Here is a 9835-nt window from a genome sequence, read left to right on the forward strand (position 1 = left end):
TTCTATAAATACCTCTCCCTTCCCATTTGCATAACTTTTTGGCCAAGCTAAGAAAAAAAAGGGAGGAGAGACTAAAACTAAAGATCAAGAAGGAGAGGAGAAAGAACAAGGAAAACCAAGCAAGATCAAGCTCCAAAACAAAGTATGTTCATGGTTTTTGATGTAGTTTCCATTATTCTTCTTATTATTGAACTTGGTTGAGTTTTGTTGGATTTTGACAGCTTGAAACCCTAGGGTATGCTCCCAAAATTGATTGAGTAAGAATAAGAACAAGATGAAATTGATGTTAGAACAGTGCAAGGTTTGAAAGAAATAAGAATCAAGTGGTTTTGTGATGAGTTTATGAGAAATCCAACTTCCCCTAACTTAGGTGAATTTATGCCAGACCTAGGGTTCTTTCTAGGGTTGGATTTTGATGCTTCCAATGAGTTTAAAATGAAAAATTATGTATGATAAAGGTGAGAAAGTAAGTTTGGAAGTATTAGAATTGAAAATGAAATTTTGGCCCTAAAACCTATAGTGTTTAGCCAAGTTGAGTTGAAGGGGAAGGGGTTAGATTTTGTTTAATTTGAGCTTGGAAATAAATTCTACGTATAAAATTATTGGGAAATAGCATGTGGGATTAAATTTAAAAAGATTGGAAACCAAACTCAAAAATTAGAAGTTAATGTGAAAAAGAGAATTAAGTATGAATGTGTTGATTTAAATTGTGATTAATAACGCCTTACTAAATGTTTGATAGGCATTTGATAGTGTCAAGCGGAGAGCATCAAAGAGCAAGAAAGGAAAGCAAAAGGTAAAGCTTGAAAGAGGTAGCAAGAACATAAAACTTAATGTTAACTTGCTTTGTGTGTTGTTTGCTATTTATGTTATGCCATGAGTAGTTGAGCTAGATGTGTTATGATGTGTCAAACTCCTTGCATTTGATACCTTAATAATATGCATAGTTGAGTCATGAAATGGAATAGTATGATGGCATGCTCCCTTTTCATGCTATGATGATGAAATAATATGCATGAAATGTGTATAGTGATTATAATGATACATGGGATGTGCAATGATACATAGCATGACACGCATTAGATTGTTGACATTTTGTCATGGTTTATTGCTATTAAGATTTCTCCTGAAATCTTACCCCTTGCGTATTTAAATTACACCATTTAGGGATTGACTTGTTAATAAGCAAAGGAAAGAAAATGGACTTGGTATGAGGACTCCCTTGATGATAAATTATGCTCTTGAGACTTACTTTGAATAATTTGTAAAAGTTATATATGAATGATATAATGGCTACGTAGTGATGCATGACGTAGCTAAGTGGTGTTTATATGCCATTATGTTTGAGTTATGATTGTGTGATTTGAGAAAGGTAAGAAATCTCAAGAAATGACATAGTAAAGGATAAAAACAACATAATAAGAGTTTAAATTGGTCAACATGTGAATATGGGCAAATGGTGAAGTTTGGTCACAAAATTTGGTAGACTGTTAGATGTGGTAATCTGTTAAAATTGGATTTTTATACAAAAAGTTACGCATATCCAAAATTAGGCATAAATTATGAAAAATTGGAAAATGACCAAGTAAACAGTACCACTTTGGCCTAAATCTGGACACGAATGGTGAGGTACTGAGACCAATGAGTATTTTTTCCATGTAGATAGTTAATCAAGCTTCAAATAGAACTTAGAACCGCTATATTTTGATTTTTCTATAATTAGTTATGATTTTTCAAAGTTGACCAAAATTTTTAGGGTTGCTATGAATAGTAACCTGAAAATAAAATTTTTGAAGATTTGATTTTCAAATATGGTTCCAAATGCTTCTATTTGATGTACTATTGGGTATAAAAGAGAGGTGTCATAATTTGAGCCCTAATTTAAAAGATTATAGCTTTGATGGACTCCTCTATGCATATATAATTGAGTTGAGCCTTTAATAACATGGGAATTAGCTTCAAATGCTCTTTTTAGGCTCTTAAAATGTACTCTTGTCTTTCTCAATATCCAAGTAATTATACTCTAATGACTCACATGCCATAGTAGCTTTAGGGGTGGCATCACATGTCACATCATGCTCTACATATGTCCATGTCATCATCCATGTAATGATCCATGTCATCCTCCATGTAAGCATTCTTGAACTATAAATCCCTTAAACACTTTAGAGGGCTTGTTAGGCCTTTAACTAAATGAGCGCAATTTGAGCTTTATGACCTCTATATTAAATGTCTCCGATATGTTATCACTCACCATGACATATTGCTCTTGATTAAGCTTTATTTCTTCATGATTTAGCCAAGTGTCTTGGCTTGCATTATCTTACTTACATCATTTTGCATTACATCATCTCCCTTGCATTATTAAGCTAGGTAGCACATTCTCTTCTTGCAAGTTTCTTTGCATATTTAACATGTGATTAGGAAATATTATTTTAATCTTTTTCCAAGCTTTGCCCATGACAAATAGCATAATTTCAACATTGTCCTCTCATTAAATTAACAAAATAGGGAGGATATAGGGAGAAATTCGTGCTCCCTTTCATCCTTAACTATTCCTTCACTTATTTTATACTTTTTCATAGTATCGGGTATTTTTTGAGGTCTCGATTTATCTAGTAATACTAGGACATACTCTAGTACCCCTTTTCTGATCATAAATAATTTCACAAGGCATTATATATGCATATACATAGAGAGAGATGCTTTTCCCCTTATCTCTCTATTAAACATTTAATAACATTAATTTCAAAGTGAATTCGACCAAATTCTTTCTATCAGTCTATGATTATGAAAATCTGTCTTTGGGTACCAATAACTTTACTTTATCATAAGAAATTTCTCTAATTTTCCTCAAGTCAAACTTTGACCTATAAACTATCTATTTTTGACTTTCTCCAGATAAGGTATTAATAGGCTTTAAATTCTATTCAAGCCAACCTTTACGCATTATGTAAAAAACGTTGGATTATACATGCAAAATTATGGGAGAATAGCATTGAAATTAATTTCAAAAAGGTTGGAATTCAAGTTCAAAAGTTAGAATTTAATATGATTTAAAGAGAACAAAGTGTTGATGTTGTTTATTACTATAGCTTTAATAGATAAATGGCAATGATGTGTTGATAGATTTAGGGTCATGAGACATCAAGAAAGAGAAATGTTAAGGTTGATCAAGCAACCTAAATGGTTGGAGGCAAGGGGAACAAAGAAATTTTAAAGACACAAAGTAGTAAACTTGCCCTTATTGTGTGCCTGATATGTAAGCTTAAGTGTTGATGTTACTTGATGAGGATTTAGAATATAAAAGATTGAATGTTGCCTTGTTTTTTGTATGTTCCATGGCCATATGTGAATGAAACATTGAGCATTAAAGTATGTCATTTTAGAAGCATGAAAGCATGAGACCAAGTATCTCATTCACTTAGCATTTGTCTCGCATACATATTGGATAATATTTGCTACTAAGGTTCTCCTGAATCTCCCCCTCCCTTAACCGACCCTAATAGGTGATAATAAGCAAGCAAAATGATGCATGAAGTGGAAGGAAGGAAAAAAGGAAAAGAATTGAGGAAATATATTATATTACATTATGTTGCTTATATGCCAATATATGACATGATTTTGCCCTTCAATGTTATGTGATGATAAATGATGATGATAGCATGTAATATTAAATATATGATGAATGAGAATTAATTATGCAATATTGGAATGATTATATGTATGCAAGAAATAATTATGCATGGGAGATAAGTTATCCCTAAATGAGCCATGAGTCTGTGACAGAGTAAAAATGAGGCATATGATAGAATCTACTCATAAAACTTGGTATGATTAAAGTACACATGCTGAGCATTAAAATGGATATGTGTGCTAAAAGTTATGACTACCTAAATTTAGGACAGAGAAACTGAAAAGCACAGTTTTTATTAAATAAATAGTAAACTTCCAAGAATTAAATGGATGAATTGAGAAAGTTTAAGGCTAGATTTATATCTTTTCCTTATAGAGAATTAAAAGATCTTTAAATAGAGACTTAAACCATTTTAATACAATTTTTCTATAATCAGTTATAAATTTTTAAATTTGGACCAGAAATTTGAAATTTAATAGTGAATAGTGACCCAAGAAATTAAATGCATGTTTTCAATCTTCAGTCTTGTTTCATTATCTGCTTGAACTATAACACTTCTAGTCATTTACTGAAAGGTGTAAATAAAGGGATGTTTCATTTTGGTTTCAGGATAAAGGTTCTAGTGGAGGTCCTAGCAATGATTTAAACGAAGCACTAGTTTAAGCAAAGCCCAATATGAGAGAAACCCCGGCTAAGCAAGTAACGAGTTACCAGAATGTAGTTCAACTAAGGTTAAGAGTTTGAGATGATATCTTTGGGGGAATTATGTATTGAGGAGTATTCAAAAGTTATAGTAAGTTCTCAGTGAGCTATAAATAGAAAAAGATGACAATAAAGAGTAACCTAAGAAATAAGTAGCCACTACTAAGAGATTCCCTATCAGGAGAGTGATTGAGCTGAGAAAGCTTGATTGGGATATAAATCAAGTCAAAAGACTCTCCCAGAGAGTAATGACTGAGAGTACAGTAAGCCTGGCAAGGGTATGAGTCTCTACCCTAGTAGGAAAAAAGAGTGGCAGCCTAAGCCTCGGGTAATCGATGTTAGGTGCCCCATTAGAATGTCACACAACAGAGGTATTGAAATGACTTATGCCTGCTGTGTAATGTGGTCAGTTTATGATGACCAACGTATAACCATAGGAATGAATGGTCAAGAGATAAGTTAAAAAGAGTAAGAGTCAAGCAGTACTACTTAAGGATAAAAGATGAAGAGGAATAGATGAGATGTTAAATATGATAGTTGTATTGGGAACTAGTATAGATAGACGAGTATGTTTCCAATGACACCTAGATGTATAGTAATGATTGACACTTGAGTATCCCTTTATGTGCCTAAAGCATCTCTAACAAGTATAACCATATCACTCTAGCCATTGAGGAATCAAAGAAATGGGAAAACAATTTATTTTTTCCTTTTTGCAAATAAAAAGTTTTCTTTGTTTCTATCTTTATTTTTTTAGGGTAATTAAAACATAATAAAAGAGTCATATTAATTTTAAGTAGTTAACATTGGGTAACCATCCTCTTGAATGGGTGTTGTGAGGTACCTAACACTTTTCCCACATATGATTAACTCCTGAACCCTATCCAGTTTCCATAGAACACATTTTTTTAGGTTTTCAAAATTAACCTTTTAAAATTTTGGTAGCGACTCCTCTTTCTTGCCTTTTTACAGGATGACCAGGATTTGGGCGTGACACCTCTTATGCCCTTGATTCACATGGCCTCCTTTCTTGATTTTTGAGCCTCTACTTGCTCAACAATATTGCCTATCAAACAACAAATATAAATGTATTCCAAATCAATAACACCATTCTATTACACAATTCATTCTAAAACCCTACCCTTTTAACCTTTAATTTAGGGTTTTAGCATTATCATTCTTTACATAATTTTCATATGTTTTTTCTACACAATTTTCTATGTAGAATCCATATTTGAACTTAGATTCTTCAAAATCTAACTCATTCCCTTTTTAGTTTGGCCAAATGATCTCTTAAGGTTCCAAAAATTTCATTCTCAATTTCAATACTTCTAAATACATGTTCTTCACATATCCCTATACAAGTTCACCTTCTAAATCCATTGGAAGCATATAAAAAACAAAAATCAAACCCTAGGATAGCATATTCCTCTTGGCGGAACACTATCCCAAATGTGCACAACTTGATATCTTTCAAACAACGATGTTTAATCATCATCAAACAACCATTTTCTATCCTTTAATCCATATAACAACTTAATATTAATCATAAATTATCAAGAGAAAATTCATGTAACATCAACCTTTAGGATTTTGAACCATTAAAATCCACTAAAACCAAGTTTAAAACTATCAATCCATAGGAAATCAAACACTAGAGAGTTTAACTATGCTTTTACTTTGATTAGTGGCTCAGAATCACTTGAATTCACCTTGTTCTTTCTCTCCTCCTTTGTAACATCCCAAATTTTAGGCCTACAAGTAACAGAATTAGCCTGAAATAGGTAGGCTACCAGACCTTTTTTTGACAGAGATCCCAAAGGTTCCCTAAAGATCACAAGGATTTCTAGAGACTAAATCGCAAAGTGAAAGTCTTCTAGGACTGAGAAAAGAGAAAGTTAGAAACTCTAGTAAAGTTTCAGGGCCCAAAAATAAGAAATAGAGATGAATATAGACCAAAAGTTATGTTAAAGGCCTTAATGCGGTGAATTATGTGTTAAGAACTAGGGGCAAAATCGTATTTTTGTAAAGTTTCAAGCCTGTAAAGGCAAAAATGAAAATTATGCTAAAAAATTCCAAAAAATCTTAGAAAATAGGAAATGACATGTTAAGGCCTATATTGAAGTCCCGGGGTCCAGTATAAGGAGTTAAGTAATTAAGGGCCAAAAATTGTGCTAGGAACCTGAGTAAGAGGATTCCTGAAACTAAACCCGAGTACAGACCTAAAATGTAAATTTAGAAAATTTCATGTTGAAAAGGGATAGTGATGGAAAGTAGACTTGAATATTTCAAAAAAATTTTAGAAAAATTAGAATGAGGTCTAGAGGCCTGTATGAGGCTAAAAATGACAAAAATATCCCTGGAAGGAATTTGTGGAATTTCGAGGGTTTCAGGTAATTTTGAATATTAGTGAAAAATGGAATTATTTAAAATATAGGATGACCTCAGATAATTGGACAAAAATGAGAAAAAATACTTGATAAATTATCACATGTTTTAAAAATAGTTTTGCCCCAGAAAGCAAAGATGTTAGCTTTAATAAAATTTAAAGCTTATATATATACTATCTGGGAAAAGTCAAAGTAAACTGTTTAGAGGTTAATTTTTGACTTAAGAAAAATTTAAAAAGTTTCCCATAATAAATAAATAGTATTGATACCTAATGACATATTCTCAGAATCGTGGACTAATAGAAAGAATTCAATCAAGTTTATTCTGAAATAAATATTATTAATTGTTTTAATGGAAGAACAAGGAAGAGCATCACTTTCTCTTTATACATGTTATATAATGCCATGTGGACCTATTTGAGATGAGAAAAGGGTGCCAGAATATGTTCTAGTGGTACTGGGTAAGTTAGGACCTAAAAAAGTACCCGATATGGTGCAAAATAACAAGATGGGTGGAGGAATACCTAAGGGCTGCATTTTAAGTGAATTTCTTACCAATTTCCTCCCTATTTTACTGCCAAAATGATAAAGGGACATGCAAGAGACAAGTGTACAGTCAAATGTAAGATGCGTGTACGGTCAGATGCAAGATGCGCGTACGGTTAGATTAAAGACATGGGGCTTCATGATGTAAACAAGATGAGGTAAGCATGATCTCATAAGGACATTTGTCGCTACAAGACAAAGATGTAAGATTGATGGTTAAGATTAAGCCACCTATTTACAAGATCAAGGGCTAAGATTCAATCTTGTTTTCTATAAATATCCCTCCTCTCCCCTCATTTTCATTCTAAGCCTATGAAAACTATGGGAAAACTCTTGCAAAACAAATTCTAGAGAGAAAAGGAAAAATGGAAGAGAAAGACTAAGTGATCCCATACAAGATCAAGTTCTAAAACAAGATATGTTTATAGTTGTTGATGTAGTTTTCACTACCCTTATTGTTGTTGAGCTTGGTTATCGATTTTAATAGTTTTTGGGAGCTTGAAACCCTTGAGAGGTATGGTGCACAAAATTTCTAAGTATAAGGGAAGATGAAACTGATCTTAGAATAATACTTAAAGGCTTGAAAGGAACACAAATCAAGTAGTTTTATATTGAAATTGGTTGAATTTCATGATTATGTAACTTAAGTAAGATTTCGACTAGAGCTGGTTTTTGGAGCAAGGGTTGGATTTTGATAATTTTGATGCTTCCAATGTATTTAAAATGAAAAATTATGTAGGGTATAAGTGAGAAAATAAGTTTGGAAACATTGGAATTGAAAAATAGAATTTTGGGCGCTAAGACCCTATGTTCAGCCAAATCAGTTTGAGTAAGAAAGAGTTTGATTTTGATAATTTTGAGGTTTCAAATGGATTCTAATGCAAAATTGTGGGGGGAATAGCATGTGAAATTAATTTTAGAAAGGTTGGAAATCAAGCTCAAAAAGTTAGAAGTTAATATAGCTCAAAGAAAATAAAGTATTGATGTTGTTGATTACTATCACTCTAATGAATGAATGGCAATGATGTGTTAATGCATTTAGGGCCATGAGACATCAAGGAAAAGGAATGGTAAAGGTTAGGCAAGCAACCTTAATGGTTGGAAGCAAAAAGGAGAAAGAAGAAAGTTTAAGGATAAAAGGTAGTGAACTTACCTTTTTTGTGTGCTTGATATGCATGCTTACGTGTTGATGTATATCATGTTATTTAAAATGATATAAGATGCAAATGCTAGTAAGATACTGTCACACCTTACTTATATAATACCTTAGCATTCCTTTAGAGCCATTTCAGACCACTTTGGATGGTCTAAAAGTTAAAAATTTCAATTTAAACGTTAATTTTCGGAAAATTACTGTTCACTATCCAGTTTTCAGATTACAGGTCCAATTTTGAAAAATCATAACTAATTCTAAAAAAATCGTATGGAGGTGTTTCAAAATTCTACGGAAAGATCTTTCAATTATCTTTGAGGGAAAAATATTCAACTGAACTCATCCTCACAGAAAACGTACAGTTTATTGGATTAAAATTACTATTCATTTGGTAAAATCTGGACTTTCCAGATTCTGCGCCTTAACTTTGAAAATTCATATCTCTTCATATACACATCCAAATGAGGTGATTCATAACTTATTTTAAAGCTTGGGATGTGCACTATAAGTATGACAAATATTGTGACTTAAACCATTCATTTGATAGGTCAAACTGAAGCTCAAAGCTAACTACTTCAGGACCTACGTTTTATCGCTTAACATCTCCTTACTTTAATTCTTTTTATTACTTTGACATACATAACATGGGCTTAATCTTTCTCATTCATACTCATATAATTTCATTCATGCCATAAACATTCTAAGCATATACATTGAATTGATGGCATTCATAACTTAATTTACAGCATAGGAGAATTATACATTGAATATTCATATCAATCATTTGCATTAATAATTCTCCACTTCTTCTCCTTGCTTCTCATGCCATTAGTGCCCATCATTGATTGACCTAAATGGTTGGTTAGGGAGGGGGTGAGATTCAGGGGAATCTCAATAGCAAACAATACCGTATTAATCATGCTAGATGGATGCTCATGCACTACACGCAACTTGTTTATTTTCTTGTTAATTAGTGACATACTAGCATGCTCAAAGCTAACTTCTTGATGCATGGCCATGGAGACATAATCTACTCATCATAAATAGCAATTACAGCAGCTAAAACATGTCACAACAACATGCAAATAACATGTACACGGCAACACACAAGCATACCATATCAAGCAATGACAATAGGTAAGTTCACTACCTTGCACCTCAAGCTTTCCTCTTACTTTTCCTTTGACTCCCTTGACTTTCCAACCATGTGGGCATTCGGTCAACATTATCAAATATCCTCTTGGATGTTTCAAAGGTCCTAAACATAGTCATAATGATCATACAATCTATTAGGACCACTTGATTACATAAAGTTTAAGACTAGCTCTCTTGAACCTCAACCCCTTTCTCTTACTCTTAGAGTTTTCTTTCTAGCTTTTCTAATATAAATCTCATTATTTTCCATCC

Source organism: Neltuma alba, unplaced genomic scaffold (assembly GCF_004799145.2).
Source record: "Neltuma alba isolate B1F8T4 unplaced genomic scaffold, ASM479914v2 tig00010747_pilon, whole genome shotgun sequence".
Classification (NCBI taxonomy): Eukaryota; Viridiplantae; Streptophyta; class Magnoliopsida; order Fabales; family Fabaceae; genus Neltuma; species Neltuma alba.